Here is a 14,672-nt window from a genome sequence, read left to right as displayed (position 1 = left end):
CTGCCCAGAGACAGGGACAGGTGGCTCTGCAGTGCCCACAGCACATTTGTCTGACCAAAACCAGAGTTCCCAGACATCAGCCCAGCCCTTCTTCTTCTGAGAATTCAAAGGTCAGGCAAACAGGGGTGGGAAATGGGAGCAATGCTGCTCAATACACTCCAAACACTTTTAATGACAATGTCCTTTCATACCTGCCAGCGATTTTTTTTTAATTTTCCTTTTTAGCTCCCTGCCATTGTTAATCTTTTTTTCCCTCTTGCCCTCTGTGTTTATTTTTGTTGCAGATTTATTGAGTGCACAGTTAAGTGCCATTTAGCTTTGCAGAACTGTCATCGCCAGCACTTTATGAATGGGATCATTCACTGACAAACTATTTAAACACTAAAAGGGGGGAAAATTTACTGCTCCAGGTCAATGAAGAAGCCAAGATCAACTGAAACTCAGCTGTTTCTCCTTGAACATAGGAATGTGATGAAGGAGTTTTCTTTAATGAATTCTCATCCTTAATTTATCCTCACACGTCAAACTGAATGTCACTGGTTTGCAGTGCTATTTTTCCTAAAATAATGCCTTTCTTTTTTCCCCAACAGCTTGCAAGAGCCCAGAGATCTAAAAATGTGGCTGTACAGGCACTCACACACCTGCTAATTAAGGCTATGAATAAGCTGTGACCAGTCATGCAGCCACTGACAACCAGGCCCAGGCCAGGAGGATTTTTAGGAAGAAAGCAGGGAGAGTTCTGGGGATCAAATGCAATCCTGGATATGGGAGCCTAGGAGCAGGTCTGACCTTTTCTCCTTGATAACCTTGAAAAAATCTTGCTGTCCTTTAATCTTCCTGCCCCACAGCTGCCAGAAGGGTAGAGTGGTGCATCCTGTCTTTTGCCGACAGATTCAAGGGAATTCCTCCCTGTGAGGGTGGGGAGGCCCTGGCACAGGTTGCCCAGAGAAGCTGTGGCTACCCCATCCCTGGAAGTGTCCAAGGCCAGGCTGGATGGGGCTTGGAGCAACCTGGGCTAGTGGAAGGTGTCCCTGCCCATGGCAGGGGGTGGAATTGGATGATCTTTAATGTCTCCTCCAACCCAAACCATTCTGAGATTTTGTGATTTTATGTCAGAGCTGATTTTTCCCTTGGAAACTTCTTCCATCCATGGAGCCTGGTAGCAACTTCTACAGGTCAGTGCCTAGACCAGTACAACTATTACAAGTGGTTTTGTCTGCCCTCTTTCAGCTGAACCATCTCATAAGCCAGGGAAGTACTGCAGGAAGCTGCACCTGCTTTATTTTCGATGTTCTTCTTGCAAGAGAATTGTCTCCCCCTTTTTTTAGCATCATAATGTGTATAACCTTCAAACCAGGGAGCAAGGTTGTCTGTTTGTTCATGTTATTTCATATGTTTAATCACGTCCTTCACATCCTAATCTTTCATAGTTGTCTTAAATACCTTGGGAGTGTGTAAACATATATTTATATGTGTGTGTGACTGTAGGTTTGCAGCAGGACTGGACGAGCTCCAGGAGTGCAGCCGGTGGGGACTATGGGGTGTTGAGTGAGGGAGCAAGGTGGCTTCAGGTTTCCCATCTCTCATGTCTCTGATGCTCTGACCCTCTGAATTCCTCTGTTTTTTTCCCAAGTGAAAGTTTTCTCTTCGCTTGATCCCGGGATATTGCCAGGCTTACAGCTCATTATACATGGGGGATCAAGTTGTATTGTAAAGTTGACAAAAACGACAATTTTATATATTTTCCTCCAGCAGTTCCATGTTACTGTGGAATCTTTTTGACTAATCCACTCAGATTCTGACTTAATCCTTGTGCACTTGGTATATTTGCGTGTAGGTATTTGAGAGATTTAAATGGACACCACTAACCCCTCTGGGGTCTCGTTTCTTAACATACCTTAGAAACTCAATCTCATGGAGGAAGATGAGACACAAAGGCTTCTCTTCTGTAGCAATGAGCTTTGATTTTAGTCTCCTCATAGGGTGAAATCAAGACAAGAACTCCATGGCCATGATTTTAATGCTTTAGCAACATTAGTTAATGCAGAACTTCTAAGTTAAGTGCCCATTTTACAGATGTGGAAACTAAAAGCACAAAGAGCTGAAGCACAAATCCCAAAATAACAAAGACAAGAGTGGCAGGAGCGCAGAGCCCAGGGGTCCTGTCTGACAGCAGTGAGCATGGACGTGAGTTCAGCTGCTCATAAGAAGTCTATTGCAATGCCTTCAAAAGGCTTTGGCCAGAGTTGCTCATAAATTCTTCTAAATTTACATGCTTTTGGTGCATGGGGAAATATTACAACAGACTTTCTGGTAATATTTTATCACCTGTAATTCTAGTCCAACCAGCAGGTGCAGAAGGAGGTGAGAGGTAGGAATGGGAGCAATTCAGGTCTGGAGTTGTGTATCAGGGCTTAATGTTATCAACAAAGATGTGGTCTGTGTTTGGCCCAGCCACTTGTGAAAGTTTGTTCTTTTCCTGCCAAGTTATGAGAAAACAAGCACTGATAAACGAGAACTTGTATAAACTGAAATTAATTGCTGTCTTATGATTGGCTGATCACCTTTCAAGGGCGTTTGAAGGAGAAAGTGAAGAGGAGGAGGATGAAGTAAGCCCCCAGACTCATTTAGAAAAGACCCCTGAGGTATAACGTGCAAGCACGGGGGGAATTCCAAGGTACCCCCGCATGTGCAGAGGAGATGCCACTTGCATAACAGGGGGAGGGACTGAAGGCCTCTGGCTGGGCGGTGCTGGCCACACCTGCCCAGGTAGACATCCCCAATGAATTGGATCAAAAGCAGATGGCTCGTGCTGGGAGCGGAACTCAAGCTTCACATCCAAGGCCCTTTGTGGGGCCGCCGCCATCCTGTGAGCATGCCGACACTGCGAGGATGCAGCTCCTGCTTTGGGGAATTCTGAGCATTCTGGGGCAGTGAGATAAATTCGTAAGCAACACCTGTTGAGAGAGGGAGTCATACTGAGGGCTTATTTTCCTACTCCTTCCTCTCGGGTTTTCGTTTTGTTGGCCACCTCTTGATAATAAATATTGGGTGTTGTTGAGCTTTCAACGGTGTTTTGGTTTCAATCTCGGCATCCTTCCGAATTCTCACTGATACAAGTTGGAGCACGAAACCCCACAGTCGTGTGGAACTTGCTGTTGCAAGTGAGTTGGTGAAGAAATCCAAAGCTGGACATCAATAAACTGGGTGTGCAAACCCCCCAAGAGCTCCTGTGAGCCTTAGAGAGGGTCAGGTTGAAGCCACCAGCCCTTACTATCTGAAATTGGATCTTCACAGCCATCTCCAGGGAAGCCATGATCAGCTTTGCTGCCTAGTTTGGGTCTGACAATGTATTTTGGGCTCCACTCATGTTGCTGTAACTCTTATGACTGCATCACCATATCAGTCATGTTCTTGAGCCAAAGGAACCAATAGCAGTGGATTTCACCTGGATTTCATGGAAATGCTGCCATGATTTCTTGGTGGAAGTTATTATGATTTACACAATTTTACTGCTTGTTCTTTTAACGTTCTCCTCCAGTTTCAGTTGACAGCTGGATCAATTTGTCAAAGTTTTGTAGCTTCCATGGTATGTAAAAATGAGCCCTTTCAGGACTGACAATTCAGAGGTGAGGAAATCAACTTTGTTACCACTTATATTTTCTTAAATTAAGGTAAGATATTTTTATTCTCATTTTGAGAATCTGTCAGGCAAAGCTACACAACAGCAAATGCAAACACTTCTCCCTTTGGATGGGCTTCATCTCACCTGACTTAGACCATCTAGAAGTTTGCTGCTCAGTCTGAGCTGACTATGTCCTTCCACCTGGCCAGTGCAGAGAAAGACTCAATTTATCCTGTCTCCCGCAGAGGTGAATCACTCTCTGGAAACACCTCTGACTGTACCAAGAGGTTAAGATCCTTTCCTTAATTTAGATTGCTGCAGTTTCAGTAACATCTGAAGCCACCAGGGCTTGATTTGCATGGAAATTAATGATCTCTGGATATTTTTAGCAAAATCAAATGTCTTAGGGTTTGACTACTTTGTTTTTAGCTGAAGACCACCCACAATAGAGAGCAGTCTTGGGGAAGGTGTCCCTGTTCATGGCAGGGGTTGGAATGAGATGAGCTTTAAGGTCTCTTCCAACCCAAACCAGTCTGGGATTCCATGGAAGTGGAGAATATGGAGTAAATTAGAAAACTGGGTGTCCAAAGAGAAGAGTCCAATTTGTCCAGCCCATGTCAGCAGTGGGTGCCAAGGGCTCAGACAGATGCAGAGCAATCTTTCTTCCTTTTCCTGCCCTCTGCCAGCTGGGTCAACCCCGGAATGTGACATTGGATCTGCCTTCCCAACACTCCTTACTCCTGGCTGTCATGACCCAAGGGATCATTATCCACATAAATTACACTTTGGCTCCTGGGTTTCAGGAGCATCGTGTGGCAGGAGTCCTGCAGCCTCATCAGGCTCTCAAGCACATCCTTCCTCCTCCCTTCTGCACTAATCTACCCCTTGCCCATGGAGGATGGGGGCAAGGACATGCCCTGGGCACCCTCATGTGCCTTTGGGTCTGTGCTGTTTTAAAGGTAAACCAGCAGGGGAAAATGAACTCAACCCAAAAGAGAGATTATAAGTCAGAATAACAATTTAATAAAATAATACAATAAGTACGATTATACAGACAAACAATTGGTTTTAACCCACAAAACCCAAATGTATAACCCAGCACCCTGGGGCATGAACAGAGTGGTGTTCTTTGGGCCCCCTGAGTCCAAAAATAAAGGGGGAGGGGGAAAACCTGTTGGTGAGAGTGCTGTTGCAGTCTGGTCAAAAGTGGTGATTGCAGTCCAGTCGAGAGTGGTGGTCTGCAGTCTGGTTGAGAGCGATGATCTGCAGTCTTCCTCTGGATCCCACAGGTGGTTAAAAAAGTCCCAAGACTCCAAGATTATATATCCTCCAGTTCAGTCAGGAATGCTCAGTACCTCCCTCAGGGTGGGGGGTTCCTTAATGGGTGTGAGGACAAGAGCAACTCCTATCTCGCAGGCCTTTTAACACCTAGTTTATAGCCTGAGGAGTCAGGCTCTATGTGCAGATGGTGTAAATGGTTCATTGATAACAGTTTCTGGGAAATGGCATGGAAGGCTATAGAATACACAGTTTTGTGTTACACCCATCCAGGGATGAACTGGTCTCAGCTGTCCTAACTAGGACAGTATCCACCCCTTATTCTATGCCATCCATGTCATGCCCAAATTAACCCCCTTAAAAAATATATCCCTTTAAAACTATATACATCTATATATATATACAATGAAACATTACAGACCATTCTCACTCAAAATTAGGTCCCTTTGTGGTACACAACATGTCTCCCCATCTTTTTGCATTACCCACCAGGTGAAACCAGGTCCTTGAGCAAAAACAATCCCTCGGATGGGTTTGCCTTTGCTTGAGGTGGGACTAATCCAAACAGTCTTCCCTAACATACCTCTCATATGTACCACGGGGACTTTATCTCCATCTACAGTATGCAAAAGTTCTGATTGGGCAGGGCCAGCTCGATTGATGGAACCTTGGGTGTTGACCAACCAGGTGGTCTTTGCTAAATGCAGCTCCCAGTGTTTGAGAGTCTCCCCACACAGTGCCTTCAGAGTGGTTTTCAGCAGTCCGTTGCACCGCTCAACTTTTCCAGCAGCTGGTGCATGGTAGGGGATATGATACACCCACTCAATGCCGTGCTCTTTGGCCCAGGTGTCTACGAGGCCATTCTTGAAATGGGTCCCATTATCAGACTCAATTCTCTCCGGGGTGCCGTGTCGCCACAGGACTTGTTTTTCAAGGCCCAGGATGGTATTCCGGGCAGTGGCATGAGGCACGGGGTATGTCTCCAACCATCCAGTGCTTCCTTCTACCATGGTCAGTACGTAGTGCTTGCCTTGGCAGGTTTTGGGGAGCGTGATGTAGTCAACTTGCCAGGCTTCCCCATACCTGTACTTCGACCACCGTCCACCATACCATAGAGGCTTCACCCGCTTGGCCTGCTTGATGGCAGCACATGTCTCACAGTCATGGATGACCTGCGAGACAATGTCCTTGGTTAAGTCCACCCCTCGGTCACGAGCTGTCATGGTTTGAGATAGCCCCAAAATCTAATTCTCTAGCTCCATTCCCCCTCCCACATCTCAACCCAGTGAGAGATGATTCTTTCCATACAAAACACTCCAGACTCAAAGTGGGAGAAAGGGAATATATTAAAATGACTATACAAATGAATACTATAACACATTATACACACGATCACAACTATCTCTACCATGACATATGTATTTACAATGGATCAAATCTCTTCTCCCCTCCAAATAAAAGTCCAGGAGGGAAAGAAGGACAGATCCCTTCCACATTTAGGGCAGCAGCTCCTCTCCTGTCTTCCATGCAGCAGTTGCAACTGGATTGTTGTAGCTGGATCTCTGTTCAATACACACAAGGGGGTCTCCAAGCCCCTCGGCTCTCCTTCGGTCCAAGCGAAGGCCTCACCTGTGGACTGCCAGCAGGGACAAGACTCGCGTCACCACAGGTATATCACGAAATGCAGGGGCACCTTTGTGAAAGTCCCTTCCTCAGGGGATTCAAATTCCCCTTTGCAGAGCTCCTGTGCTCTGTCTCAACTGCCAACGTGGCAGCAGTGGCGAGGGGGGGTGGCCAAGGTCACCCCCCTCTGCATTCCTCTCCGTCCCGGTCCAGTTTCCCAGGACGCTCTGAGCTTCTCAGCTTCTCTCTCTCCAGTGCTGCATGTCTAAAACTCTTCTCCAAAATAGGAGTCCATGTCCTCCTCCTCTCTCTAGGAGGGGTCTCCAAGGGAGTTTGGGGGGTCTGGTTCAGTTCTTACCCCAAACTCTGTCTCTCTGCTGCTAGCTCTCTTTTCTTCGGACAACACTGTGTCTCTCCTGCTCGGCTGTAATGCCTCTGCCGCATCTTATCTCTCCTGGCTCTGTGCCACCATTTCTCTGGTCAGTGCCGACTGCCGCTCACAGTGAAGAAACATCTCCAGGTTCAGCTACAGACACTTAGTCCAGCTTAACACTGTTCCACGTCTCTGCAGTCCCCCCCCAGCTGGCTGGGGCCCCCAGAGGGTCCAAGGGGCTCCGAGCCCCTTCCTCGTGGCTCACAACATGGCCACGTCTCTTACCAACAACCAAACTACAACTCTTCTCTTCCGGTCAGCTTGTGGAATGTTTACATTTTGCAGGAGCGCCCATTGGACAAAACTTCAAAACTTCCAGGGGTTTACACCCCTTGGGGTTTTACCATTTTGTTAGCCTCTGGGGGAAAAAAGATTCAAACCTCTACACGAGCCCATCTGTATGTTGCATCTCTCCCCTGGTGACTGGAGGCACCATGGGCCCATCCAGTGATGAACTGGGCCCAGCTGTTCTAACTAGGACAGGGTCACAGTCCTGCCCTCCTCTCACTTGGTCCTCGTGCTGTCAGCAGGTAAGAGTAGAATCAAACCCATCATCTCTGTAATTGCTGGTGTTTATAATTAACAAAAATCTATTTTTATCCAGATTTTTTTTCAGGAGTTCTGGGTGCTTTGGTGTACTAACAGATGTTGCAGTAAAAATAGGTGCTCTCTGAACAGGCTGTGAGTGGGGATGTTGTGTTGAGCCTTTGTTTTTAACCTGGGGAACGAGCAGAGAAAATGCTGCAGTTGCTTAATGCTTAATAACAGCTCACTGTTACAATCCCCTTTGGAAACATTCCCTCGTGTCAGGCTCAGGGTTTTTGAATGGACACTGCATTAACGTGGCTGGGGCAGTACAGAACCTTCTATTCATAGGGCTGGACTGTGCCAAGTCCCTCCATGCAGGGCTCTACATTGGCAGTGAGTTCAGCAGCTCTTGGGCTCCAGTCGGAAGCAAAGAGCTGCAATTCAGCTTCTGGAGAATCAAATCCTTGGGGAAGGTTTTGTGTAATTAACATTTTTTTCTTTCCTGCATTAAAAACTGATACAGAAGCTGAAATGACACAGGTCTCATTTTTAAATCTGCTGGATTTTCCCTAATGGAGAGGATGGATGGAGGAGACAGCGGGGGAGACGTTTTACCAGCGCGAATAATTGAGCACAAAACAGTGCCCAGGCCATGGGGGATTTGCCATTACTGGAAACACTTGATATCCAGGGTAAATTTCTTTTCTTAAGAGACTTCCTCTAGTTAAAATTAATTCTGTGCTTGTGTTCTAAGGGGGATGAAAAGAGGGGATCACACTGGTTACCCCTCATGGTGTTACGTTACCTCCCAGCCCGGCACTGCTGGATCACCACGACTCTTTAGGAAAAGGATGGAATAACCCCCAAGAGCTGATGGATGCTCTGGGCTGGGTCTGTGGTCACTCAGTACACACAGTGGGGCTCCAGGATTCCTTTTCCTGCAGAATTGCTCTCTGGGCAGTGCCTGGAATCCTGCAGTGTAGTGAGGCTTAATCCTGCCTTGGCAGTGCCCGTGTTCCCACAGGCCTGGCCCGACCACCTTGCTTTATAGAGAGAGGGAGCAGGGGGGAAATCCCAGGAGAGGAGCATTTGGGGTCTGTGACATGGTGTCACTGCACATGGATCGGTGGTGGCTGAGGTGTGGATGGTACAGACCTGCAGGGTCCTGCAGCTCCAGCCCCATCCCAGGCACTGGGCATCAGCCTCTGGGGAGGCAGAGGGATGACAGGAGGCAAAGAGGGAATGGAGAGACATCTGTAGGTGGGACAGACTGGAATGATGGAAAATGCAGAGAACAGGGCATCTTGTTAGATTGGGGTTTGTATCTCCCCCAGGCTGTTTCTGTTGATGTTTCCTGAAAAAAACCCAGAGATTAATTTATCATTTCATTATCTTGCAGCACCCACTTTTCAGCATTCCCAGCATCCAAGGCCTGGAGTTTACAACCAAACACGGATGGTTTTATGAAGTTTCTTGATCTCTTCTTTGTGGGGACCAGGAACAGGACCCGAGGGCATGGCCTGAAGTTGTGTCAGGGGAGGTTTAGGATATTAGGAAAAGGTATAATGCAGTTAAAAAAACTTCAGAAACTTAGATAAGTATCTGAAAGGGAAACATATCGGGGGGGGGGTGTTGTTTGTTTTCTGGTTTGTTTGTTGCGGTTTTTTTTAATTAAATAATTTGGTGATTTGTATTCCATTGGGGCAGGAGAAGGGAACAGCCTGTTGCAGTAGTCTGAAATTTTTGCTTAGCTACAATTCTTGGGTTCAAGTGCAGCATAGTGAGATGTTATACAGATATCATACAGAAACCTAGAGACATAGTTGAGTTGTATTTCCAGCTGATATAAATCAGAGGGGAGCCATTTCTACCCTCTGAGCATCTGGCTGGGGATTAGGTGTGTCATCTTCTGCCCTCCCTGCCAGGGGCTCATCCCATGAACAGCTTTGACCCAGAGATATGAGCAAAAAAGGTCAGGATCACACAAAGAGCAGCTCCTGAAAATCCACTGAGGGTGGGAATTTGCAGCTCTTAATGTCACATCGATGGGAAGTTCATTACCTCTCCATTTTGGAGAGGAAGGAGAAGTGATGCTCCAGTGGTGGAGGCAGCGATGCCAAGGGTTTCCCAGGCTGGGATCATCGTGTGGAGAACACAGCCTATAAGAAAGTCCAGTGCTGGGGAACAATGGGAGCCATAATTGCAGATAAACACCGGGAAAGCCACATGAATCATGAGGCCATGTATTGAAATGTTTTGGAGAGGAGAAAGAAGAGTCTCAGCCAGTGAAGCCTGGCCTTGGCAGGAGAAGCTGTTTCCACCTATTATCTTTTGAGGCAGACAAAGGGTGAAAAAAAAAGTAAAGAGAAGGTAGAAGCCACATATAAACATTAATTAATGCTCCTCAGGCTTCTTCTTCTTGGTCATGTTAAACCTTTAATCCCTGGGATTTAAACCAGTGGCTTTTTATTTGTCTCCAGATAACAAGTGTTATCTGGAAAGGGAGTGCTGGGGGAAAACCTTGGCATTCAGCTTCTCATTGCTGTGCTGGGCACCCCGTTTGCACAGCCTGCATCCCATGGGAATGATGATGCTCCAAAGTCTGCTCCACTTGGGCTCACCTTCCCCATGCTTTGCATTAACTCCTCTCCTTTTCCATTTGCAGCTGGTTAAGGGAGTGTCTATGGTCAGTCATGGAAAGGTGGTGATTTTGGGGAACATGTGATACCCCTTCATTCTCAAATACAAAATCATGGAACCACTGAGGCTGGAAAAGACCTTTAAGCCTATCAAGACCAACCACCCTGATGCTCTTCCAAAGTGCAGTGGTACCCTGGAGATAACACAGCTCCTGGAGGGAACAGGGTGCCTTGGATGTGTCTCTGCCATGTGGGTGAAGCACTGGGTGGCTGCTGGCAGGGAGGGGAGGGCTGGGATGGATTTCTTCTCCAGGGATTACTGCTGCTCCTTGGCAAGGGGAAATGCTCCCTTGCTTGAACTCTTGAGGTTAAGCCACATCATTCCTGAGTGTCACTCAGTGCTTAAAGGTGCTGTCAAGAGGATGACATAAGAATTTGTTAAGAAACTGATGTTTCCCCTCATCCCCTGCTGTCCCTCAGGGCTCACAGGCACTGGGCAAAGGAAACTGTGATGAGAGGGGAGGAATTAAATCCCATTGCAGCTGCCCCAGAGCCAACACTGGGACTGGCTTCTGCCCCTGCCTGGGCTCTGGTAGGGGGCGAAACAAGGAAGACAAAAGCTCTGGGCGCTTTTCCTGACTGTATCAATGTGTTTAACCCCAATTATTGTCATTTCTGGGACCCCAAGAATCTTCAATGTTTATTCCTTAACCCCATTTTGCAAATGAGTGGCTGAGACTTGACCACCTGGCAGCATTTCCCAACCTGACTCGCTCTTGCAAGCAACAGATAATATCAGCTTTAAGAGACAAGAAAATAGCACATTTCCATGGATATTTCTGCAAGCTGAACATGCAAGAATCACTAATCCTTCCAACAAGTAGAAGCGAGCCTGAAATGCAACCGGGGAGGGTGCTCAGCCCAAGAGGGTCTCCCCTTTCAGGAGCTCTGCTCTTTTTTCACGTGCAGAGCAAACCATTCATTTTCCCCAGTAAATAATGATAGTTTGAGGTTTAGATTTATGGCAGGGCTCTTAGTGTCTCGATGGTAGATATGCAAGGCTATTTAGCTGTTGCCCAAGGTGGAAATTCGTAAAGATGATGGAAGTATCTCTCCCCAGACAGCACAAAAGGTTGTTTGTTTTTTCCCTGGAGATCTCTCTGAGCCAGCAAGGCTGTTGGTTTTCCTCTCCTCCCCTTTCCCTTGGCACACGTGGTGTACATTGCTTTGCTCCTCTGGTTTTATGGGTGAACAAGGGAGCAGAAAAAGTCTTTTTCATTTACTTTCTGTCCCTCACTACTTGTGTTTCTCCCCTGATGTCTCTCACCCAAGTTCAAAGCCTCCAGCCTGAGCACCTTTGTACCACCTTTCTCCCAGCTCCTTTCCAGGTTCTTTCCCGTCCAACTGCTCCACCCCACTCTGAAATTTTAGGTGTTTTCTCCCTGTGGCTTGCTTAGTTCATGAATTCCCCTCAAACACACAGATATATTTTTTCTGTTGGGAAAACAAGGGGACCCAAAAATAAAATCCCAACATGGGTATTTCAGTCCAAGACAACAACAGTAATAATAAAAATAATATTAATAGTAGTAATAATTAAATTATAATAAAGGGAATGTACAGGAAACCGAGTGCTTTGGCTGAATTTTCCCCACCATCTTGGGTCTCAAGTGGAGCCTCATCCTGCTTGTCCAGACCCTTCTCCCCCATCCCACACCGCCCCACTGGCACAGCCTGTGTCCAACTGCTCGGGAGCAGAGACGAGCATGAGGACACACAATCAGCAGAGGTGACCCAGCCAAGCCAAAGCAAGAAGGAAAAAGCCCCCATAATCATTTTGAAAAAAGAGATTTGAGAGCAAGCAGTGGGGAGCAGGAGAGCGGGCTGGGGCTGTGCCGGGGCCTGGCAGCCCCTGGCACGGGACGGGGCGGGTCTGTCCCTGCACGTCAGGGGGAACCTCCCTGCTCCTGTCTCTCAGCGAGGAGGGTGCACGTTGGCTTCCCAAAAAACTGATCTCCTGAACGAGAAGTGGCCTCTAGGAAAGGGGCTTTGCCCTGTGCCTCGAGACCATCCATCCAATTCCATTAAGAGGGGAATTTGCAGAAAGCAGAATTAGAAAATCAGAAGTTCCCCCTTTTCCAATTTCCTGCCCCTAGGGAGCAGAGGAGGGATGGCACAGCCAAGCCCTGAGTGCCAGTGATGCCCCTCCTGGCAAAACGTGGGAGTGACCCACCAAATGCACCCAGCTGGCAAGTTTTCTCTCTTCTCCCAGGTCCTCCTTGTGGCTTTCAGGCTCATTTAGTCCATTAAAAAATTGGAATTGCTTCATGAATAGGCACGAGAGAACAAATAGTTGGGTTGTTTTCCCCTTTTATCACAACCATTGGGTGTTTACTGACTTAGCTGGGCAGAAACCACATCAGCCAGGGAGCACTGGAAAGCGGTGCTGTGTCGAGCAGACAGAGCAGTTGGTGTTGGGCACTCAATCCCACCATCCCAAACCCCTGAATTCCTCAGGTAAGGTGAGCTGGGGACAGCAGCTGGACTCTTCTTACCCAGTTTCTTGGAAATTGCAGCCAGAATGTGCCCTGGAAGATGAGAGAACTCAAAGAAGACATGTAGCAACCCAATAGCAATCCCTGGTGAGGCCTTTTTAAATACAATTATTTCAGGTTCTGGCCCCAGTGCTCCAAGTCTCATGTTAGAATGATCTTTAAAGAAAAAGGGAAGAAATATGCACTTGGGGGGGGGGGGAAAGATTGATGAGTAAAAGCTCATTTTCCATCAGATCCATGAGCAAGTAATTTGGTCTTCCACGGAATACATTCCATAGACTTTTATGTGCCAGAAGGTGTCAGAAGGTGCCATCATAGCACTAACTTTCTACCAGCAAGTGATGGACCATTACAGGCTTCTTGTCCCAGGGAATTCAATGGGCAAAGCAGGAGGAGAGGAAGTGAACCATGTCAAAATGACTCATGGAAAAGTCCATGAGGCTCCAAAAGAAGGGTCTCAGACATGACTACCACTGGATTTATCTTAGGTGAGTGAAGAATTAGATGAGGAGGAGAGGACTCAGCTCTTTGCTGTGTGAACGGTCACCAGGATAAGGTGAACAAGTACATCCCGTGCCCACCCCCTGTCCTTGATCATGGCTCCCCTGCCAGGAGCGGGATGAGAAGAAACTCTTGAAGGATCTCTCCTTTCCCTCATCTCTTCCCTGTCTGGGGTAATTAATTTTCCTACCAAACTTTCCGGACAATCATGCTTTTCTGTCTTCTTTAGCCAAGCCTGCACAGCAAACCTCTGCTGTTCAGAGGCCAGGTGAGAGCCAGGAAGAGCTTTGCTCTCCCTCAGGCATGGAAACCCTGAGTGCAGCACTAGCCCTGCCCACCTTTGGATGCTTTCTGATAACAATGTTTTAATAAAGGAACTGTCACTCAAATATTTCCGAATCATTAAAGAAAAAAGGAATGAAAAGGAGTAATTGGAACCCTGAGCCCAAAGGGGTAATGTAAAAAAACCCAACAAACCTACAACCCAACCAACCACAGAGGGGTTGAGAGACCCTAAATTTGAAACTGAGCCTCAAAATCCCTCTGGGAATTATTTTTCTTGTCCGAAACCCAGAGGGATCCATGATTCATAGCCCCATCCTGCCCTACAAGAGCAGCTGCAGAGGGTAGGAGGTGTATTCAGGTGTTAAATGCTTTCTCTGTGCTCCACCACTGGGTTTGAGCTGGAAATGGAGCAGTGGGAGGAGAGCCAGGAAGGAGTGAAACATCTCAAGCCAGAGCTGATCACGGGCCAGAGCTCTCGGTTCCCACTCAGGCAGTGCTCCCAGAGCACGAGGCCTTTGCCAGCTCCTGAGATTCTTTCTGCTGGATATCGAGGATAGGTGGTGTTTGTCCAAAAATCCTTGGCTCAAGGAGTCCTGGGATCTCCTGACAGCCTAATTTCCTGGGAGAAGTGAAGAGGAAAATAAATCAGGATATTTCCACCTCTTTCAGTAGGTGGGAAAAGCTAGAAAAAGTGCCTTCAGCTTAGGAGACAATCTTTATTGTATTCAGAATGTGGTCTCTTTAAAGCTGATCTCATTATCAGGGGATGAGTCATGGGGGTTTGGGTTTGTGTGGGTGGCAGTATAAAAATTTCCTCTGAGTAAGGAGAGCGCGGTTTGGCGAGTGGGCACTTGGTACTTTCTCCTCTCCTCCCACAACAAGACAGTGTCGCTTCCAAAGGTGCTGCAGTGAATCATTTCTCCTCCTTTAATGGCAGTTCTGTGTCTGCATTGCCCGTCCCCAGCTAATTGTTGTTTAAAACCCACTTAACTGAGCCCTGCACAAATGATCTCTATTTGCAAAGGGTTTTTCAGGAAGAGAGGAGTTTGCAGGCTGGGGGTGAGGGTTCTTTGTCACCTTCCCTGGTGACCAGCAGCATCTCCTCCACCTGGTGAATGCAATGGAGGGACATAAAAAACTCCAGTGGGGTCATTAATCAAAGCTCGTGGCCCGTGCAGGCCCCATATCGGCACTCGCTGCCTCGG

Source organism: Manacus candei, unplaced genomic scaffold (genome assembly GCF_025592945.1).
Source record: "Manacus candei isolate 608988 ecotype Guabito, Panama unplaced genomic scaffold, ASM2559294v1 h1tg000086l, whole genome shotgun sequence".
Classification (NCBI taxonomy): Eukaryota; Metazoa; Chordata; class Aves; order Passeriformes; family Pipridae; genus Manacus; species Manacus candei.
The sequence above is the reverse complement of the archived record's forward strand: the minus strand, read 5'-3'. Positions refer to the sequence as shown.